The sequence below is a fragment of the Canis lupus genome, chromosome 23 (genome assembly GCF_003254725.2).
Source record: "Canis lupus dingo isolate Sandy chromosome 23, ASM325472v2, whole genome shotgun sequence".
Lineage (NCBI taxonomy): Eukaryota > Metazoa > Chordata > Mammalia > Carnivora > Canidae > Canis > Canis lupus.
The window spans coordinates 268,398-292,844 of record NC_064265.1 but is presented as its reverse complement, the minus strand read 5'-3'; the positions used below and the strand labels follow the sequence as shown (position 1 = coordinate 292,844).

The 24,447-nt window shown below is 37.9% G+C and overlaps 1 protein-coding gene across 1 annotated transcript in view; it reads left to right on the top strand.

Moving 5' to 3' along the window:
* LOC112668863 (cystatin-9-like) overlaps window positions 1-24,447 on the top strand; it is a 1,128,704-nt gene that overhangs the window by 885,691 nt on the left and 218,566 nt on the right. The gene's annotated exons all lie outside the window — the stretch shown is intronic.

Genomic DNA, 24,447 nt, shown 5'->3' with positions numbered 1-24,447 from the left:
AAATAATATTTAATAACCTTAATTTGACTTAGCTCTTACTGAATGCTAACAACGTGCCAAATACATATATCAATAGTTCACAAGTATTAGCTCATCAGAAGCTCATGGTAGAGATATGCTCACTGTATAGATGGGCAACCAAGACATAGTGGGTTTGAGTATCACCCAGATATCCAACCCATGCATTCTATGACCTCCTGTGCAACTTCCAAATCCACTTTTCCACCTCATTGCCTAGTGTAAATTTAGGTCCTATTTTTATTTACATAAATTGTGGTGAAATTCTCTTTACTTTCCTCACTGTCCCTATGACACCAGTTGGTTTTCCCCCCCAACCACTGACTTCTACACATTTTAGGACATTACTTTTTCTAGCTTCATCATTCTTTGATCCTAAGTTCATATACTCACACAACCATTCTCGGTGGGCTTAATTCACATGGCTGCTGATTTAACTGTTCCCATCTCATGGGTGGCTTGGCCATTGGTATCAGTAATGGTCTCTGTGCAATACTAGATGACTTCTCATTTTAGAATAAAGCCCATTTTCGTAGCATTAAAAATTCCCACCATTTGCTTCAACATGGATAGAACTGGAGGGTATTATGCTGAGTGAAGTAAGTCAATCAGACAAGGACAAACATTATGTAGTTTCATTCATTTGGGGAATATAAAAAATAGTGAAAGGGATTATAGGGGAAAGAAGAGAAAATGAGAAATATCAGAGAGGGTGTCAGAACATGAGAGACTCCTAACTCTGGGAAACAAACAAGGGGTAGTGGAAAGGGAGGTGGGTGGGGGATGGGGTGACTGAGTGATGGGCACTGAGAGAGGCACTTGATGGAATAAGCACTGGGTGTTATACTATATGTTGGCAAATTGAACTCCAATAAAAAATATACAAAAAAAATAAAGTCAGTCACCACTACTTCTCATCTATATTACCAGTTTTCTTTCTGTTTACTCCAGTGACTCAGCCTCCACTCAGCCACAGTTAATCATTAATCTTTCCTTTTGGACCCATGCACTTCTAGGGATCCAGCTTGGATGACTGAATGGATGGAGGGACAGATGGAAGAGTTAATGAATGGACAGGGAGTGGATGGATGATTGAGTAAATCAATGAGGAATAAATGAATGGTATAGATTGGAGTAGAAAGTTTACAAATAAAAATAAAAACTGATTGGACACTTGGAGGAGAAGGAGGAGAAATTGATTGGGACATGAAATTAATAATTATTAAGCATTGACTCTATCCCAATTATTCTATATATAGTCTTACTGAATTCTCATACTTTAAGGTGAGCATTAGTATCCCATTGTATAAATGAGGGAATGAGATTTTCAGAATATAGTAACTTGTTAAGTATATGCAGTGCCAATGCTGGAATTCAAACCCAAGTGAGGTTATCAGAAATGTATGCACCTTCATTCGCACTACTTGGAATGATTTCAGTTGGGGGCATAGTGACTGACAGATGCTTCAGCACCTTCTAGTGATATGTAGTAAATGGACACATATTCAAATTTAGTGCTTGGGAGAAAAAGTCCCTGGAGATAAGGATTTGGGACTCATGACATCTAGGTAATGGCTGTACCTACACAATAGACACATAGAAAGCACATACTATATATCAGATATTCTTTTAAGTACTGAATGAGATGGAGAAACTTGTAAGAGCACTCAGCGCAAAGATAGAGTAAGGAGGAGAAAAGTAGGAACCCAAACCTTGAAGACATGGCCTGGACATCTGAGACATATTCCTGGCAGGTGGGTGAGAGTAGACATTGTGCTCCAGAGGGAAGGGGAGCAGAGGTGGTTCAGGGAGAAGAGGGGCTTGTATTCTTAGGATGTAAAGAGTAAAGATGAATGTTATACCAGATGATGCTAGTGGGCCCTGTTAGGGAATTTGACCTTGAAAACAGTGGAAAGTTCCAGAGGAATTCACACAGATGGATGGGCTGATTAGCTCTGTACTTTTCCAAGTGCATTTTGGGAAGAAATGGGCTGCAGGGAGCACTTAGGGGTCCTCCAGGTGTTTAGGGCACAGAGTGGCCTCTGGGACCAGAGCCTTAGAGTCTGCCTCAAGTGCCCCGCAGCTCTGCAGATCTGCTGTTTGCTCTGGATGGTACATTTTGTATAACAAGAGCAGAATTATTTAATCTTTTGTCAGAAAACTCTTTTTTTTTTTTCCAGTGGGAAGCTCACCCTTCAGGCCACAAAATCAAACCCTCTCTCCACTATAAAATGTTTAAGTACATGCTCCTTCAGCTTCACAGCTATTGCTTGCTGCCTGCCACCATGGATGACTGCCTCCCTGAGAAAGGGAGCAATTTTTGTGGCTCTCTCCACCCATTAATCTAAGAACTTCCAATAAGTTTCCACCCCAGCCAGCTGTGAGCAGACGTCTCAACACCTTCGCTAAAATCCTGGCAGAATTGGTTTTATTTTAATTAACTTGTATTCCTCAGGTCCTTGATGGCCTACATTCAGTTTGAGAATCATCACTATGAGTGGCCTGGTCCCTTTCAGGATGTTGCCACCTTTTAGCTACAGATTGTATCAATCCTAACCCCACTTTTCACCAGGAGTCACATTTTTTACCCGAATGGTGGATTCCTTTCAAATGACACACATTTTAAAACTGATTTAAGAAAACGGGATGGGAAGGAGAACAGTGGGGCAAAGCAGAAAGAAAGCCAGCGGAAATGAGTATTGGAAAGACAGTTACCAGACTAACTTTTCAAAGTCATGTAACGGGATGTGTGTGTTCTTATTGAAACTCCTGAGAAGTGCTCTTGGGTCATTTTCTCCTCAACAGAAAACAGTTTACCTGATACACTCAGGCATTGAGTTTGATTAGTCACCAGCTTTTCACATCTAAGCTTGATGCATGAAAGTACAATAATGAAGCCACAAGTAAGTTTCTGTCAGTTATAAATTATGAAGAAAAATTTGAGCAATCAGTAGTTGTCAATGTCTATATTGAAGACACACATATTTTCAGTAGGACAAATGGGGAAGGGAGGACATTTCAGTCCAAACTAATAAAGTTACTTCATCAAGAAATTTATGATCTGAAACAAAACTTGATAATCATTTTTTATCCTGTTCTAGAATTCCCTTTAATAATAACTTAACCAAATATTTAAATGATTGATACCCTCAGGGTGCAATAGTTTTTAAACCGAAGATTACATAAATGCCAGAAAAATGGTTAACAGAGGAAGCAGAATCAAAACTGGTGTTCACCCAAAAGAATAAGATACCTAGTAATAAACCTAACCAAAGAGGTAAAGATTCTATACCCTAAAAACTATAGAACACTTCTGAAAGAAATTGAGGAAGACACAAAGAGATGGAAAAACATTCCATGCTCATGGATTAGAAGAATTAATATTGTGAAAATGTAAATGTTACCCAGGACAATTTACACGTTTAATGCAATCCCTATCAAAATACTGTGGACTTTCTTCAGAGAGTTGGAACAAATTATTTTAATATTTGTGTGGAATCAGAAAAGACCCCAAATAGCCAGGGGAATTTTAAAAAAGAAAACCATAGCTGGGGGCATCACAATGCCAGATTTCAGGTTGTACTACAAAGCTGTGGTCATCAAGACAGTGTGATCCTAGCACAAAAACACATAAATCAATGGAACAGAATAGAGAATCCAGAAGTTGACCCTGAACTTTATGGTCAATTAATATTCAACAAAGGAGGAAAGACTATCCACTGGAAGAAAGACAGTGTCTTCAATAAATGGTGCTGGGAAAATTGGACATCCACATGCAGAAGAATGAAACTAGACCACTCTCTTGCACCATACACAAAGATAAACTCAAAATGAACGAAAGATCTAAATGTGACACAGGATTCCATCAAAATCCTAGAGGAGAACACAGGCAACACCCTTTTTGAACTAGGCCACAGCAACTTCTTGCAAGATACATTCATGAAGGCAAAAGAAACAAAAGAAAATGAATTATTGGGACTTCATCAAGATAAAAAGCTTCTGTGCAGCAAAAGAAATAGTCAACAAAACTAAAAGACAACTACAGAATGGGAGAAGATATATGCAAATGACCTATCAGATAAAGGGCTAGTTTCCAAGATCTATAAAGAACTTATTCAACTCAACACCAAAGAAACAAACAATCCAATCATGAAATGGGCAGAAGACATGAACAGAAATTTCACAGAGGAAGACATAGACATGGCCAACATGCACATGAGAAAATGCTCCGCTTCACTGGCCATCTGGGAAATACAAATCAAAACCACAATGAGATCCCACCTCACGCCAGTGAGAATGGGGAACATTAACAAGGCAGGAAACAACAAATATTGGAGAGGATGTGGAGAAAAGGGAACCCTCTTGCACTGTTGTGGGAATGTGAACTGGTGCAGCCACTCTGGAAAACTGTGTGGAGGTTCCTCAAAGAGTTAAGAATAGACCTGCCCTATGACCCAGCAATAGCCCTGCTGGGGATTTACCCCAAAGATACAGATGCAATGAAATGCCGGGACACCCGCACCCTGATGTTTCTAGCAGCAATGTCCACAATAGCCAAACTGTGGAAGGAGAAGTATCAGGTGTCCATCGAAAGATGAATGGATAAAGAAGATGTGGTCTATGTATACAATGGAATATTACTCAGCCATTAGAAATGACAAATACCCACCATTTGCTTCGACGTGGATGGACATGGAGGGTATTTTGCTGAGTGAAATAAGTGAATCGGAAAAGGACAAACATTATATGGTCTCATTCATTTGGAGTATATAAAAATTAGTGAAAGGGAATAAAGGGAAAGGAGTGAAAATGTCAGTGAGGGTGACAAAACATGAGAGACACCTGACTCTGGAAATGAACAAGGGGTAATGGTAGGGGAGGTGGGAAGTGGTTGGGGTGACTTGGTGATGGGCACTGAGGGGGCACTTGGTAGCTTGAGCACTGGGTTTTATTCTATATGTTGGCAAATTGAACTCCAATAGAAAAATAAATAAATAAAAAAAATAAACATAACAAATGGCACTGACCCAGCCATTTTTGCCTGTGTATTATTTATCTAGGTCAGTCACTGTGGGTCCATTAAGCCCAGTTCTAACAAATGCTTATTCTTTCACCTTTTCAAGTCATGTTAACAGATTACTAGAGCTATGATAAAAACAGGCATGATCCTGCTCTGGTGGATCTTCCACTTCATTGAGAGAGAAGTGCACATTATCACCTATATCAAAGGGAATTGGTGATTGTGACCAGAGCTGGAAGGATGCACAGACAATGAGGTTTGGTAATGGGCAGGGCAGGCTCCCTGAAACTGGATGGAGCTAACCAGGCAGTAGTGAGGGCACAGGAAACCCAGCCGTAGGCAGGAAGAACAGTGGATGAGAGAATTCCCAGTGAGAGGAGAAGAAGCAGTTGGGATTGGGGGAAAGATAGGATTTGTCTTATGAAAAATCCTTCTGGGTGTAGGGAGTAGAATGGATGGCTTATCAAAGGAGAGAGAAAGCAACAGAATGATTGCCCTATGGTAGTGTGATGTAGGATGGTTATGTTCAATGGGGTGTGTGGGGGTAGAGTGTTGCACTGTTCCTGGATCTTCCCATGAGCTCTGGTGGGTGTGTGTGTCTTCTAGGAGCCTTGACTTTATCAGATAGTTCCAAAGGCACCTGCAGGTATCAGGAGCAGTGCATAGAGAAAGGTCATTTAGGGAGTTTTGGGCAGTTTGACCTCCTAACCACACAGTTCCTAATTAAATTGCTTGGACTCTTAATATAAAATGTATCAAGTTGTTCCTTAGCCACTGCTCCACAAATGAATAGAGTTGCCAAATGCATGTATATGGCCCATAACTCATAATTTCAGTGTATGACCATGTACTCAGTCATCACTAGGACAATGAAAATTCCCCCAAGACAGCACAACTGTGTTTATCAATGGATTATATTTGCACATGACAACAATAAGAAGAAAGTAACTCTTAGCTCATCCAATCACATATTGATTGTACGGATTAGTTGTTTCCAAAGGGGTCTTAGACAAGAAAAAAGAAAGTACAGTTGTGATTATTTTTTAATATTTCTTCTTTTTTTTTTCAGAAAATACACCATTCAACTATGATCCTCACCTTTGGAAGATGACCCTTTATGTGGTGTGGTTGGGATGTGGCCAAGAGAGCACCCTGACCCCATGCTCTCCTTGCTGAATCCAGGATTAATACCACTAATAGTTACATAATGTAAAGTCATTCCTTGCTAGCTTCTTATTCTGAAAGTAAATACTTGGCAGTTTGATGTATTTATTGAACAACACTAATGTAACATTCTCTATGTCAAGTTAAATTCTAATCATTTTATAAATATTAAGTTATTTGATGCTTCTAATAGCCCTCTGAGATCCAGAGAAGCTAAAAAACTCACTCATAGTCACACAGCTGGAGAGATTAGCACCCAAGTCTGTGTCCTTCACTACCATGCTCTATGTCATCCATACTTTGATAATAATGGGTGCACCAGTTAATCTTTGTTATCCACCAGACAACCACTGAAAGAGGGACAATACAAGGGAAAGAGAACCCAAATCTATGCCAAGGGCAAATGTGCCTCCCTCACCACTTTGCCATGAAGAGTTAATGAGGTAACACACATCAATTACTGTTAAAGAAGGGCTCAGAAGCCAAGGTTTCAAACCTGACTTTACTTTTTCATTAATTGTGTAACTTGTGGGAAATGCTTTCTTTTCTGTAAAAATACATTAAATTCCTTCTAAAGTCCCTTCTCCAATTCTAAACCTTTGGATCTAATGATTAACATAATCTTTGTTTCCCAAGAATTCTTCCCATTTATCTTTCTTCTCTGCTTTGTGCTGTTCTATTAAAAAATTAATTGTAGAGACATTATAAGAATATTAATCTCTCTTTGATAATTTGGAAGGCACTTCAGTGTTTCACAGTCCTCAAGGTTATCATTTAAACATAAATTGCCCTTGCTTTGTTGCTAAGCAGAAGATTTCATTAGTAGAAAGCCCTGTTTAGTAGATGCCAAACAGCAGTGAGTTTTCTATAATTGTATGGGCCACAGTTAGCAAGTTTTGAAACTGCCTTGTGTAGATTAATCTGGTCCCTCATGGGGCAGGGAATGGGAAGGCCAGGTAGGAGTATCAGGTGGATGAGCAGGAAGGATGAAGTCACTGGTTTTGTGGCCACGTAGGGCACTGCTGCCCTCTGAGGAAACCCTGTTAATCTTGATGAGGAGCAAGAAATATCCTGGGGACTCTCCCCAACCTCACCACTGTGTGTCGGAAATCCATGGTTAAGAGGAACACACGCCAGTGTGTGGTTTTCCCCAGGGTAAACCCCATCATTTAGTGTGTGCAGGTAAGATGTTGGTGTGTGCAAAAGTGCACATTTGGTAGTTGAGGGAGATGAAGGAAGACTAAGAAGATGATAAGAAATGTATGTGTTTTACTTACAAATCAAATTAGTATGCTCCTTGGCTAAGAAAAGGCCTTTGCCATAATGGTCGCTTTGGGCTACCCCATGCAAGTATCTGGAACCCTGGGAATTTCCAGTGTTGCCAAGGCCAAACGAAAGAACAACAGTTGCTGAGCACCACCACAGTGCATGAGTCCTGGCCACAGCTCTAAGCATCATGCAACTAAGGTCCCAAAGCCAATGCAGAAGCACAGAACACTCAGATGCTACAAGATGGGACAATATAGAAAGCAGGCAAGCACCCCTGGGACAGACACACATCAGGCAGGACTTGTAGGAGACTTGGTATTCCTATTCTGCTTTGTGGGTATGCCTTAAATTACCAGGAGCTGGAATATTCCTGGACCTTAAATCTGGAAAAAATGTAAAGTATGTCCCACAACCTCTTTTATTGAGCCAAAGAGGCATCAAGCAGGAGTCATTTCCCTAACTTGGAAAGAAATATTCATTTACCTGAAAGCCTGTCTGAAGGCTCCATTATGGCAGCCCATCACCTGTCTAAAAATGACTTGATGAGGTTGCATGAAAAACATTCATTTCCCAAGAAGGCTCAGAGTGCTTTATCTTCTTCAAACCTGGAGAAAGGCCCTGATTATGTTCATTGTTTTTGTTTTATGTGACTTATTAATCAAGTCTTCCTCCCTCTTATGTGGGCATTTCACAGATAATGGTGAAATGTTCTCCAGAGCAAGTAATCACAGTAAGAAGGCATCAATATTTCTGCAAACCCCTCTTCTCACAGTTGAGCTGAGTCACCTGACCCTGCGGGTACATATGTGTACATCCATCACCTACCTAGTCAATCAATCATAGTAATGTATTGACTTCTCACATGTACCTGGAGCTGCACACAACACTGAGGGTGGGGAGTTAACAGAGAAATAGATTTCTCCAGTCTGAAACCCTGCGCCTTTTGATGGGGTCATTAAGCCCGTTCACGTTCAGAGTTACTATTGACAGATATGAGTTTAGTGTCATCATGATATCTATTCAGTCCTTGTTTTTGTGGATTGTTCCACTGGACTTAAAGGGGAATTTTAAGAGTCCCCCTCAAAATTTCTTGCAGAGCTGGTTTGGAGGTCACATATTCTTTCAGTTCCTGCCTGTCTTGGAAGCTCTTTATCTCTCCTTCCATTTTGAATGAGAGCCTTGCTGGATAAAGTATTCTTGGTCGCATGTTCGGCCACAGTAACTTCTTGCAAGATACATCCACGAAGGCAAAAGAAACAAAAGCAAAAATGAACTATTGGGACTTCATCAAGATAAGAAGCTTTTGCACAGCAAAGGATACAGTCAACAAAACTAAAACACAACCTACAGAATGGGAGAAGATATTTGCAAATGAGGTATCAGATAAAGGGCTAGTATCCAACATCTATAAAGAACTTATCAAACTTAACAGCAAAGAAACAAACAATCCAATCATGAAATGGGCAAAAGACATGAAGAGAAATCTCACAGAGGAAGACATAGACATGGCCAACAAGCACATGAGAAAATGCTCCGCATCACTTGCCATCAGGGAAATACAAATCAAAACCACAATGAGATACCACCTCACGCCAGTGAGAATGGGGCAAATTAACAAGGCAGGAAACCACAAATGTTGGAGAGGATGCGGAGAAAAGGGAACCCTCTTCCACTGTTGGTGGGAATGTGAACTGGTGCAGCCACTCTGAAAAACTGTGTGGAGGTTCCTCAAAGAGTTAAAAATAGACCTGCCCTACGACCCAGCAATTGCACTGCTGGGGATTTACCCTAAAGATGTAGTTGCAATGAATCGCCGGGACACCTGCACCCGAATGTTTCTAGCAGCAATGTCCACAATAGCCAAAGTGTGGAAGTAGCCTCGGTGTCCATCGGAAGATGAATGGATAAAGAAGATGTGGTTTATGTACACAATGGAATATTCCTCAGCCATTAGAAATGACAAATACCCACCATTTGCTTCAACGTGGATGGAACTGGAGGGTATTATGCTAAGTGAAAGAAGTCAATCGGAGAAGGACAAACATTATATGGTCTCATTCATTTGGGGAAGATAAATAATAGTGAAAGGGAATAGAAAGGAAGGCAGAAGAATTGGGTAGGAAATATCAGAAAGGGAGACAGAACATGGAAGACTCCTAGCTCTGGGAAACTAACTAGGGGTGGTGGAAGGGGAGGAGGGTGGGGTGTGGGGTGATTGGTTGGGGGGCACTGGGTGGGGCACTTGACAGGATGAGCACTGGGTGTTATTCTGTATGTTGGCAAATTGAACACCAATAAAAATTAAATTAATTATTAAAAAAGAAAAAACAAAAACAATGAAACAGAGTACTAACTGCAAGGCATAATTTTGTTTGGGGAAGTGCAAACTTTACCTCCTACATAAACTATTTTATTGAATTTGAACACTATTTTGAAATTGTAACATTATTTTTAATTGTTAGTTCGTTTTTAAATTAAAGAACAAGTCATGATGATTGTTAAAAATATTAAAATAAATAAAATAAAATCACCTTACAATGGGGAAAAAAACATTTCAGCTAGAAAAAAAAAAAAAGAAATGACCAACACTCATCATTTTCTTCGATGGGGATGGAACTGGAGGGTATTATGCTGAGTAAATAAATCAATCAGAGAAGGACAAAAAATAAATAAATAAAATCAAATTAAAATTAAAAAAATCAGAGAAAAATTAAAAACAAATAGTATGCTGCTGCAGATAAAAGTAGTTTTTGGAGTTGACAGAGCCCTGCTCAGCTTTGAAAGTCAAAGGGTTTGAATGCTGTGGTGGACACCATGGGCCTCACCAGATGCCCATTAATGAAAGCTGCTGCTCTGAAGGCTGGCCACCGACAGCCCCTTCAGGATGGCCTGGACTGCTCAGAGCCCATATCCAATGACAGTATTGGTACAGCAGTATGAACGTCTGGCCACCTAGGTAGGCCCTATTCAGCACAACTCTGATGGGCCTTTCTGGCTTTGGTGCTCCTTGTAGGGTCAGCCTACATACTTCACAGGTGGACTCCTCCCTTTACTTGCTCTGGCTTTTTTCCATCTTTCGTTGGAAGCCAGTCTTAAGGGTACTCCTTAATAAGTAGTCTCTGTGCTAAGCTGCACCTTAGACTCTGCTTACCAACAAACCAAGTCTGCAGCAAAGACAGCCAAGGGTGAGAGCCCTGGTCTGAAGGGTTGTGGGGTCAGAGGCAGAAGGGAGGGCAGAGCTCGATCTCCCAAGTCAAATCCATTCTTAGCACAACCTGGGTAGACTTCTTGGAGGTGCATGACCCATTATGACTCACACATCTCTCTTTTCCTTCCAACATAACTGGCTTCTTGTTTGCCAAACGCTATTTTGAGATTTATTGTTTCCTCCCAAGGGCAATTCTCTATAAGAATCACATTTATTATACGGCATTTCTCTTGATTTGGGCTCTGTGCTATTTTCTCCCCAGGGCATTGTGAAACTAGCTCAACTTCCCAAAGCAGCAGTGATCACAGCCAAATTGATTTTACTTAAAATTTCATAAGACATTTTTTTTCCTTACGATTCAGACCGTTCATGAAAATATGCAGTTATGGCTGCACTGGAGATGGCCTGGAAGTAAATCTCATTTGATACAGTGTCTCAAATGGTATCATTTGCACTAGCATCTGATTGGTCCACAGTTCTGAGTCCCAATCTTACCTGTTGATTTCAACCTTTTCTTAGAATTTTAATAACCTGTTATTTGGTTGATTAAGCCACACTTATCATCAGCTTCAAGAAATTCCTGTAGACAAATATAAGTTTTTGTTTTTTTGTTTTTTATAGAGTAAATTAAAATCAACCTCAAATTGAAATTCTCATGATACTCCTTTTGATACATTAGCATAGCCTCTGATTTCCTGAACCTAGGATTGAAAATTTTAAAGACATCTATTTATCAGAAAATGTGCCATACCTATTGGGTTATAACTCCTTGTCTCTCTCCTCTGCAAATTCTCCTCTCTGACAACACTTAGGTCAGGCTCCTCTGAGTCATCTTCTCAATTGTGCCCCAACCTTGGCCTGCCAACCTGCCATTGACCTACTGAATCCAATTTCCTTAAAGAATCCTGCACTTTATAGATTGTCCCCTACTCTTGAAATCTAATCAACTTCCTCTTAGTAATTTTCCACCTACTGACCCTCTCTGCTCATTGGCTATAAATCCTCAGCTGCTTTTGCTGTATTTGAGTTGAGTTTGATCTTTCTACCCTATTGCAATTGTCTTAAATAAAGTCTCCCTAAAATAAACAAACAAACAGTTATTTTCAGCAAACATCAAGTGAATTAGTTCTCTTAAATACTTCTTTTCTTAAGCCAATGGCTCTCAAGTTCTGGGAGATGCAAGCCATATACAGATACAGGAGCTTTTCCTTAAAGATATGCTGGTTTGTAGGTGCCTATTTGCATGCCTTTGTGGTGGTTCAGGGTGTCCATGAAGATGTCTTCAATAGTAGCTTTTCCTCACCCACAGTGGCTTCATTGATATGTTTAAGGATTAGAGAAATGCAAAAAACAACACTAACAACAACAAAAAACAAGTAAATGCAAAACCAATCCTCCAGAAAATTCTATTGCAATCAGTTTCAGAACTGGACATGCGGTCAAGAGTGTGGGCCCTGATTCCATCTACCAAATTTGAATTCTGATTTGCCATTTGCTAATTATGACACCTCAGGCACTTTCCTAATATCTCTGTGCTTCAATTTCCATATCTACAATATAAGGACATCAATAGCCTTTGTCTTTAGGTAATTAAACAGGACAATGCATTTTGAGCATTTGTTACTGTGCCTAACCCATAAATGGGCTTACCTGGGAAATAGAAAGCTTGAACTGGAACCACACACACAGCAGGTTGGGCCAAAGTGGGAAGAGTATCTTGTGAGGTTAACATAGACAGAAAGAGAAGAGTGAAATAAAATTCGACAAAAGCATCATGAAAAGTCCAAATGCCAAGAGGTGTAAGTCATATAGTCCAAAAAGGAGAAGAAGTAGGAAGCCCTTTCTCATTGCTCTAGAACTGGGCAAATCATTTCAGAGGGGAAAGAATTTAATAGCATTAGGTTTATCCTAACTTCTGACCTAAGAGGTCATCATAAAGGGACAGTCATTGGAGACTTTATTGTCATAAATGCTAGTTCATTGGTACCTACTGTGGGTTAACATCAGAACTTTATCTCCCTTAGAAAGACTGAACAGTGATAAAGGCACTTTTGATTTGGACCCTAAACTGATCAATCACTTCATCAAAATGCAAGCCTCCCCAGTATCATCACATATACCACTAGGAAGCCAGCAACAGCACTGGACATGACTTCTTCTGAAGGTTGAATTTATATGTCTATATCTAACAAACTGCCAAAAAGGCAAGAGCTTTGTTTGTTTCAATCATCAAGACGTCAAAGGAAGAAAAGATAAGAACTTGCTTTTAAGTCAGGTGCCAGGGGCACCTGGGTGGTCAGTGATTGAGCATCTGCCTTTGGCTCGGGTCGTGATCCCAGGGTCCTGGACTTTCTACATGGAGCCTGCTTTTCCCTCTGCCTCTGCCTCTGCCTCTCTCTCTGTCTCATGAATAAATAAATAAAATCTTTAAAAAAAAAAGTCAGGTGCCATTTGGTAGCTTTCAGAAAACACTTCTGCACATATTTGGATCACCTTCATCCTTGTGAAGCACATAAACATGGGTTTACTCTTATTTTGTTCATAGTCATTAGTATTACCCCAGTTGATAGATGAAGAACCAGCCCCGGAAAGATTAAGCAACATGCCCAAATTTAGAGTATTGGAGAGATGCCGAGGTCAAAGCCCAGACCATTTTACTGCAGGCTTTTGCTCTCTCCTGCATTCTATTTGCTCTGAAATTTCAGTAGGACCAGCCATGGACCAGGGGACTGAGTTCAGGATTCAGGTGGTAGAGAACAAAAATAGTTTCAATTGGAAGCCAAATCTTCAGGCAGGTTATTGCTTTTCCAAGAACTTATAAGGCCAAAAAATTCATTTTAGAAGGGAATAATGGAAGCAGAGTTAGTAGCAAATAATAAAGTAAAAGGATAGCCAGAGGGACAAGAATTTGAGAAATATCATTTGTTCCTCTGAAATTGGAAAGAGACCAATGACCATTTTATGTCTGGCCACTATAATGTGTGAATGGGAGACTGACAATGTAGAAATGCTTAAATCATTCCATTAAAGTCTTTCCTTAATGGACCATCTTAATTAGATGTTCATATATTATAATGGACCTAAGGGATCTATGCATTTGACAAATCTAAAAGATTAGTCTGTCTGCCTCAGAGTGCCAACTAGGAAGGCCTCCTCACACTTGTAATGGTTAAATCAATCAAAATAATGGCCAGAATGGGCCCAGACCAGGGCATTTGGGCTTCATCAGTGCTATGGGTGATGTAGCTCACACCATAGGTCCCAAGGAACAATTGAACTCTCTGCACATGACCCTAAGCCCCATTTCCTGTACCATGAATCCAGCAAGAGTTTATTTCTAACACCTATTTTTTTTTAAAAATGTATTCTTATTTAGGCTAAAAATTGAATCTCAGGAGAAGTGCTGCTGGAACTCCTGCTACACATGAAGACAAATAAGAGAGAAAAAGCTAGTAGTCAATGTCTTCTTAGGAAAAGTTTGCTTGGGAGATTGGGGAAAGGCCACACATTCATTTTCAAATTTTACATAACAAGTCACCACACACTTGGCAGATTTAAAACACACTCACACACAATTTATTATTTTAGCTTCTGAAGGTATGGAGTTCAGGTATAGTTTAGCTAGATCTTCTTGCCACAATCACACAAGACTACAATCAAGTATTGGTCAGGGCTGCATTCTGATCTGACACTAGACTGGATAATGTTCTACTCTGAGCTAACTCATGCTGTTAGCAGAGTTCAGTTCCTGGAGGCTGTAGGATTAAAGGCTTTAGTTTCTTGCTGGATGTCAGCCAGAGGGTAAACTGCACTCATGGAGACCGCCTCAGTTCTTTGGCCTCCCAACACAGGCAGCCACAACATGGCAGCTTATTTTATAAAAACCAACAAATGTTATAATCTGATATATGTAACCACGTACATCCCTTCAAGTTTGCCACAATCGATTGATTAGAAGCAGGTTGCAATTAATACCCACAGAGGTGGCTATTATACAAGGACAAAACATTAGAAAGCAGTTATCATGGTGAGAAAGTAGAGACTATTCTTTCTCTCCTCTATCTTTTTAGGCTTGATTCCAATCCATATGGTGACCCACACATGCTATGGATAGTAATTTTTCAGTTTTCTGAAAACACAGGGAAGGTGTGCCATTCCCAAACATCCCATGTATTTCCACAACACTGTGACTGCATTTACACAAGTCCATCAGCCTAAAAAGACGTGTCCTTCCTTTATACCCAAGTTTATTTTTCATGAAGCTCTCTCCTGCATTCTATTTGCTCTGAAATAGAAGTTTTCATGAAGTTTTCCTTGAATGTTAGGTGTGCACAGATCAAAAGAGCCCCTTATCTGCTTTCCCATAGCACATTTTAAATAAATTAATTGAAGCATAGCTTTGTATCAATGTAGCTTGTTTCATATGCAGCCTGTGAGTTAGATTAGGATCTCATAGAAAGTAGGGATCATCTGTTGGGCATGATATTCTCAGCACCTCCAGAAGGGTGAGTCTAAAGTTAGTTTTCAACAGATATTTTTTTTAATAAAAGAGAATGAATGTGCATAAACACCTCTACCACATTCAGAATCAAAAAAGGTTCAAAGACAGTAGAGGTGTGCCTGGGTGGCTCAGTTGGTTAAGCATCAAACTCCATCTCAGCTCAAGTCTTGATCTCAGGGTCATGAGTTCAAGCTCTATGTTGGTCTCTATCCTGAGTGTGAAGTCTACTTAAAGAAAAAAAAAAAAAAAGAAAGAAAAAGAAAAAAAAAAAAAACAGTGAGGATATACTTTAATTAGGGTCATCTCCAAATAACAGAAAAAAAGATGCATGGTTTCACAAACATTCTCTTAAAGGGTAAATTTTTAAGAGATTTTTATTTATTTATTCACGAGAGACACAGAGATAAGGCAGAGAAATAGGCAGAGGGAGAAGCAGGCTCCTCGCACGGAACCTGAGGTGGGACTCGGTCCCAGGATCCAGGATCATGCCCTGAGCCAAAGGAAGATGCTCAACTGCTGAGCCACCCAGGGATCCATAGTTTTCTTTTATTAAAGAGTGTGTTCTGATTAAGTATTTCATTTTTTATTGATAGAACTCAAACTTCCAATGCTGTTTTTTCAACCTCATAAATATACCTTTAAAGGTTTTTTTTTTAAAGATTTTATTTATTTATTCATGAGAGACACAGAGAGAGGTAGAGACATAGGCAGTGAGAGAAGCAGGCTCCATGCAGGAAGCCCAATGTGGGACTCGATCCCAGGACTCCAGGATCACGCCCTGAGCTGAAGGCAGATGCTCAACAACTGAGCTACCCAGGCATCCCAACATTCTCTTTATCACACGCAAAAATGGTCTACTGAGGCTTTACATCAATGTGACTTGTCAACGACACATTAAGGTATGCATGTCAGCTTTATTTTCTTTAAGAGTCAGACCTTTTCTACATATATTTATTTGCATTCCTTCATATCCAACAGAAGAAATGATGGAAATAGCCTCCTGGTATGGTCAGGGCCCATTGGGTAAAGTAAAGTCCACAGCCCCACATGATATGATCATGGGTGATGCTGGCCAGTAGAGATAGAGAACTACTCCCTTCATTACTCTTTATCTTATTTTCTTTGAGGTTCCTACTGAGAGGTCTTGACACAGTTTCTTTCCTATACAGAAGAGAATATGTTCGATGATCAGATCAGAAAGCCAAAATAACTATATAAAATTAGATAATTTCTTAGGAAAAATTATTTAGAGGTAAGATAGCTTTAGGAAAAGTCCATGTTACTGATGGATTCCCATCACTGAATCGTAGAGCAAAATAGCCCCCAGATGTGAAGGCTCTGCCCCCAGTGCAATTCTGCAGAGTCCCAAGGCTCTTATGTCAACTACTGATGTGATTCTATGTGATTCTTTGCCTTGTTATGGTACCTTAGGTAAAATAGAAGAGATATGCTTAAGCATCTGGCTCACCTATATCTTAAGAACTCATTAGCATCTTAGGAACTCTTGATAAAGAGCCTAAGTGAAAGGAGAAAAAAAAATCACAAAGAAACTTCACACAAAGACAGAGCATTACTGCCATATCAACTCCTCTCCTCCTAAGGACTCATTTGTGTCAGGAAATGAGAACAACTTATGGTAATTGTTCCAACATATATGTTTCAAATGGCAGGCAGTTATCTTGAGGAAGTCACTATGACCATACCTTTATGTTAAAAATATTTTTATTTCCACATTTTGACTATCTATTTAGAACAACCTCATTGGTTCTCAGCATTAAAATGATAGTAGAAAATAATGTGGCTGTGGATACAATTTTCTGGCTGTCTATTTTAATGACCTAAATAGATTTTGACATACCTGCACATTGTTCCTTGATTCTACCTTCATTTAAAAGGAAACCATAAAGAGAAACCCCAAAGATACAGATGCAATGAAACACCAGACACCTGCCCCTTGATGTTTCTAGCAACAATGTCCACAACAGCCAAACTGTGGAAGGAGCCTCGGTGTCCATCGAAAGGTGAATGGATAAAGAAGATGTGGTCTATGTATACAATGGAATATTCCTCAGCCATTAGAAACGACAAATACCCACCATTTGCTTCGACGTGGATGGAACTGGAGGGTATTATGCTGAGTGAAATGAGTCAATCGGAGAAGGACAAACATTATATGGTCTCTTTCATTTGGGGAATATAAATAATAGTGAAAGGGAATAGAAGGGAAGGGAGAAGAAATGTGTGGGAAATATCAGAAAGGGAGACAGAACATGAAGACTCCTAACTCTCGGAAACGAACTAGGGGTGGTGGAAGGGGAGGTGGGCAGGGGGTGGGGGTGACTGGGTGGCAGGCACTGGGGTGGGCACTTGACGGGATGAGCACCAGTGTTATTCTGTATGTTGGCAAATTGAACACTAATAAAAATAAATTTATTTAAAATAATAATAATAAAAAATAAATAAAAGGAAACCATAGTGGTCCCTCCACCCTTTCCCAAAACCCAGGAAACTTAGAAGCTTGAGACCACTTTTGGGTGTTTGTCACTTCAGAAGACACAACCATAATTTCAGGAATGGATATGAAAACCTCCTCAGAAACAAGTGGGAAAGATAAAATTTAAAGTACTTCTTTTCGGGCAGCCCCAGTGGCGCAGTGGTTTGGCGCCGCCTGCAGACCAGGGCTTGATCCGAGACCCTGGATCGAGTCCCACGTCGGGCTCTCTGCCTGGAGCCTGCTTCTCCCTCTGCCTCTCTCTGTGTGTGTCTCTATGAATAAATAAATAAAATCTTTAAAAAAAAATAAAGTACTTCTTTTCATGGTAGCAAAAAAGCATTAATTTGCATATTTCATTTGTGATTTTTTTTTCCTATTTTACTATTGTGCACCAAATGGACCACAAAAAAGGTGGGGAAACAACACATTGTGCCTCCTTGCACCTCATTCTTCAGAAAACCTGCATTAGTGCAAAAATGCAGGCATTTTTGAAAAATGGTTCTCCAGAATGTATAAAAATTTTATGAGAAATGAAAGTAAGTTAGAAATTGAAGAAGAATCTTCCAAGAAGGAAAATAAAGCATATAAATATATTATCATTACTGTTGTTACTCATCACATTTCTACAGAAATTCATTTTCTTTCAAGTCATTTCAAAGTCATGACTGATAGGCTTCAAAGTAACATTGAAAAAAAAATTCAAATTAAAAAAAAAAAAAAACCCTCTGTGTACCTGGCTAGCTCAGTCAGTAGAGCATGTGACTCTTGATCTCAGGGTCATAAGTTCAAGCCTCACAATGGGTATAGAGCCTACATTAAAATTTCTTTTTCAAAATAATGACTGATAAGTCTCTTTTTTCTATAGCCCCAAGCTCAGAAAACTATTACACTCTAAGAAGCCCAGACATTATATTTACTGAAAGGACTTTATATAACCTATTTTAAATATATTTCTAAAAACTAAAGGAAACCGTATCTAAATTTTTTTTAAAGTATGAGGATTATGGCTCACTAAATAGAGGATATCAATAAACAGATTAAAATTATTTTTTAATATTTTATTTATTCATGAGAGACAGAGAGGCAGAAAGAGAGGCAGAGACACAGGCAGAGGGAGAGGCAGACTCCATGCAGGGAGCCTGATGTGGGACTCAATCCCCGAACTCCAGGATCATGCCCCAGGCCAAAAGCAGGTGCTAAACTGCTGAGCCACCCAAGGATCCCCTTACAAGAATCAAATAGAAATTCTGGAACTGAAAAACACAACAACGAGAATGAAAAATTATTAGAGGAGTTCACAAGCAAATTTAAGCTAGCAGATAAAATAATCAGTAAATTTTAAGTTAGGTAAATTGAGATTATACATACCGAGAAATAGAAAAATAATAAGGAAAAATAAACATAGTCTCAGAGACCTGTGGGGCACTACCCAGTAAACCAGCACATACATATTGAAAGTTTCTAAAGTAGGAGACAGCAAAGAGGCAGAAAGACTATTGAAGACTTTTTGAAAGATTATTGACTTTTATTTAATGTAGTAATAATGAAAACTTTACCGAATTTCATGAACAATATAGATTTACACATTCAAGAAGCTCAATAAATTCTAGATAAAATAAACCCCAAGATACATAAGACACACCATGAACTCTCCAAGGCCGAAGACATATGATCTTGAAAGCAGGAAAAGAAAAACCACTCCTCATGTAGAGGGGACCCTCAATAAGATTAATAGTTGGTTTTACATTGGAAATCATGGATACAAGAGGAAAAAGATGCTCAAAGGAAAAAAAAAACAAAAACAAAAACAAAAATATCAACTAAGAATTCTTTATGTAGGAAAACTACCTTTCAATAATGAGTGAGAAAATGTGTATCCAAATTTAAAAAAAATCTGTCATGGGCATATCTGTCTTATAAGAAATACTAAAAGGTAATTTTTGTGGAAATTAAACAATAGTGGACAGTAACAAATCCACATGAAATAAAGAATACTAGCAAAAGTGACAACATAGATAAACATAAACGACAACATAAATGCAATTTCCTTAACACTTTTTCTCCCAATTTGATTAAAAGGTCAAAGTACATTTTAAAAAGTATAAAAATATATAAAAATAATTATAAAATTGTACTGATGGGTTTATAATGTATACAAATTCAATTCTCATAGCAGCAAAAAGTAGAAAGGAAAGAGCATATAGGAGAAAAGTTTTTTTGCATTATTGGTATTAAGTTGGTATTAATCCAAACTTGATAGTTATAAAATTAAATAGTAATTTCAATTCTATGGGCATTCATTAAAAAATAACTCAAGTTGCAGGGGAAAGTGACAAGAAAATTAAAATGGTACACCACAAAATATCTATTTAACACAAAAGGCAGTGGTAGATGAATAAAGGAATAAAAATACATAAGTCGTATAGAAAACAAATGGCAAAATGGTAGATGTAAACCCTCTTATCAATGATTACATTAAATATTAATGGTTAAACTTTGTAGTCAAAAGGTACACACAGAAATTATGACAAAAATGACAACTATATGCAGTCTGTATGAGATCACACTTTGGATTTAAATACATGAATAATTTGAAAATAAAAAATGAAAATGGATTTACCATGCAAACGGTACCTAAAACAGAAGTGGAGTCTCTGTACTAATATTCAAAATAAAATTTAAGACAAAATGTGTTACTAGAAACAAATAATAACATAGGGACTTGAACTCATCACCTGAGATCAGGATCTGAGCTGATCCTTGCCCCAAATAATATTTCTATAATGAGGGAAGTGTCAATCCTTCAGGAAGGCATTATAATTATAAATAATGTATGTACTACTATAACAAAGTTATAATGGAAAATATGTGGAATTAAACTATATATGATGTATCACTTAGCTTTTGCTGTGTAACAAAACTCTCCAAAATTGAGGAGCTAAGTGAAATAACTATTATTTAGCTTTTGATTCTATGAGGTTAGCTGGGTGGTTTTTCTGGTCAAACTGGCTTGGGTAATCTCAGCTGGGCTTGCTTATGCTGTTGTTGGCCAATGAGTTGGCTGACATAATCTAGGGTGAATAATCTAGGCTGACCTTTTTCAAATGCTTGGCACACTGTTGGATAGAGTATTAAGGGTAACTGAACTGTGTGTTTTTTATCTTCCAACAAACCAGCTCAAGTCTTCTTCAAATGGCAGCAGTTGAGTGATTCCAAAAGCAGCAAGTTAAAAAGCCCCAAGCTCAAGTGCTTTTCAAGTCTCTGCTTGCCTCATATTAGTTAATGTCCCATTAGCCAAAGCAGGTAACATGGCCAACCCAGAATTGGGTGATAGAGAAATAAACTTTGCCCTTAATGGAAGGAGCTATAAAATTACATTGCAACGGGCGGAGGGCGGGGGGAAACTCAGAGGAAATCTGCAGCTGTTTTTATAACCTGCCACACATACTAATAAGATAAATGTGCATTACTTATATGTGCAGATTCACAAATTAAGATATAATACAGAGCAAACCCCACTACTCCCTATTCCAATGGATTTTAACAGTTTTGGAGTTGTGGCACCATCTGAGATCTGATCAACTCTCTATACTTTCTCTTTTAAAAAATCATGTGCAAATCACTAAATTCTACTCCAGAAACCAATTTTGCACTGTATGTTAATTAACTAAAATTTAAATAGAAATTAATAGAAACATTTATAGAGAAAAATGCATCTGCATAATAGGATTCCCCCCCCCTTAAATGCAGTTTACAAATTCAGGAACATGTTACAAAAACACCAGTCTGTACATCTTAGAACATCAAAGTCAAAAGATAGAAAGGCATTTTAGAAAACTGCTCCAGATTAAAGGACCCTAAAAGACATACTGACTAAATGTATTATGGAATCCTAAATTGTAGTCTGGATGGAAGAACAAAGAGTTCTACAGAGTAATGTCTCCTCTCCTGAGCAACCAATGGATCAAAGAAGAAATTAAAGGGTAAATAAAAAAGTTCCTTGACACAAAGAAAAAATGGAAACACAACATACATAGAAAAATAAAACTTACTAGGGTTGAAACAGAAGTAGAATATCTGAATAGACCAATTACTAATAAGGCAGTTAATCAATAAATCAAAAAATTCTCAATAAAGAAAATACAGGACCAGATGGCTTGACTGGTGAATTTTACCAATTATTTAAAGAAGAATTAATACCAATCCTTTTCACTCTTCCAAAAAAATCGAAGAAAAGGGAATACTACCAAACTTGTTTTAAGGGGCTAGAATTATCTTAATACTAAACCCAGAAGAGGACACTACTAAAAAAGTAAACAAGGCCAATATTCCTGATGCATATAGATGCAAAAATTCTCAATAAAATACTAGAAGACCAAATTTAGCAGCTGATCCTGATGAATTCTAAGAATCTATTCAAAGAATCATTCACTGTGACCAAGTGGGATTTATCCCTGAGATGCAAGCATAACTCAACATCTGCAAATCAAGCAATGTAAAAAATGAGATTAACAAAATGAAAAAAAATCATATCACCATATCAATAGATGTAGAAAAAGCATTTAACAAAATTCAATATCTAATCATGATAAAAAAAGAACTTATTGGTAATGAATCTTTGGATGTGATACTTAAAGCAGAGCAATAAAACTGATGACGACAACAATAACAATAATAAAACAAGTGTGGCTACATCAAAATCAAAACCTTGGGTACAGCAAAAGAAGCCATCAACAAAATGAAAAGACTCCTTGTGGAATGGGGAAAACATGTATGCAAACCACACACTTGATAAAGGGTTAATATCCAAAATATATAAAGAACTTATACAACTCAATAGCAAAAAAAAAAAAAAAAGTAAAATACAATAAAGGCAAAACATCTGAATAGACATTTTTCAAAAGAAGATATATGAAAGGCCAGTAGGTATATCCATTAAAGAAACTCAAATGAAAACCACAATGAGATATCACCTCTCATCAGTTTGGTCATTATACAAAAACAAAAGATAAATATTGGTATGGATGTGGAAAAAAGAGAACCCTTGTGCACTGTTGGTGGGATTGAAAATTGGTACAGACATTATGGAAAACATTATAGAGTTTCCTTATATAATTAAGAATAGAACTATTGTATGATCCAGCATTTCCACTTCTGGGAATTTATCTAAAGGAAAGAATCTAACTAAAAAAAATATTTGTCTCCTGTGTTCATAATACTATTATTTATGATAGCTAAGGCATGGAAACAACCTAAGGGTCCATGGATAGATAAATAAATAAGTTGTTGCATTATTATTCAACCATAAAGGTTAGTAAATCTCAGCATGTGTGACAACATGGATGGAAGCTTAAAGGCATTGCTAAGTGAAATAAATTAGACATTGAAAGACAAATACTATTTGATATCATTCATCTGTGGAATTTTTAAAATTATCAAACTTATAGATGAAAAGATCCAATTTGTGATTACCAAAGGTGGACAGTAAGGGAATAAGGACCTGGAGGGAGGTATGAACCTCCCAAAGATACTTTAAGCTTTCAGTTATAAACAAATAAATGCTAGGGATATAAGTACAACATGATGCTTCTGTATGATATATTAAAAAGTTGTTAAGAGAGTAGATTTTAAGAGAGCTACAAAAGATTTTTCTTTCTTTCTTTTTCCTTTCTTTTTTCTTTTCTTTTTATTGTATCTATATGACATGATGGATGATGGCTGGAATTACTGTGGTCATCACTTCACAATATATGTAAATGAAAACATCATGATTATACACCTTAAATGTATAAAGTGATGTATGTCAATTCTTCATCAATAAAATGGGTAAAAAAGAATAATAACCCCACAAGGGTGTTCACATCCTAATCCCATAACATATGACTGTTACCTAATGTGGTAAAAGGAACTTTGCAGATGTGATTGAGGTAAGGATGTCTGGAGATGGGGGGATTATCCTGTATTATCTGGGTGTACCCTAAATATAATCACAAGGACTCTTATAAGAGGGAGGCAGAGGAGTCAAAGTTGGAGAGGCAATATGACACAGTGGCCAGAGATTGAAGTGATGGGAGGACAGCAATAGGAGCTAATGAAGGTAGGTGACCTCTAGAAGCTGGAAAGGCAAGAATTCAATTTTCTCCTGAAGCATCCAGAAGGAACAAAATCATGCCCACACCTTGAGTTTAGACTTCCAACCTACAGAATTGTAACAGAATAAATCTATATTGTTTTAAGCCAATAAATCTGTGGTAGTTTATTACCACAGCAATGGGAGACTAATACAGATATTGGTGGGGTTTGGCTGAATGTATACATGAGATGTGGATGAGATCACTGTATATACACACATACACATCTGTATAACAGATATAGTTCTAGCACATATATAGATATATAATAAACATTTATTTATCTCTTTATGAAATATAAATACATATCCATGTCTCATAATAAATATACATATTTGTGTATTTTTATTGAGTGAATGATAAAAAAATGGAGCAAAACAATTGGTGAACCTGGTTAAAGTATATAAATTCCTTTTTTTATTCTTTCCATTTTTCTGAAAGTTTGAATTATATCAAAATAATTACATAAAGACAAATATATCAAATAATCACAAAGTTATTTTAAGATGTTGGGAAACTAGAAAATGGAATAAAAAATATATTAGTGGGGGGAGGAGCAAGATGGCGGAAGAGTAGGGTCTCCAAATCACCTGTCTCCACCAAACTACCTAGAAAACCTTCAAATTATCCTGAAAATCTATG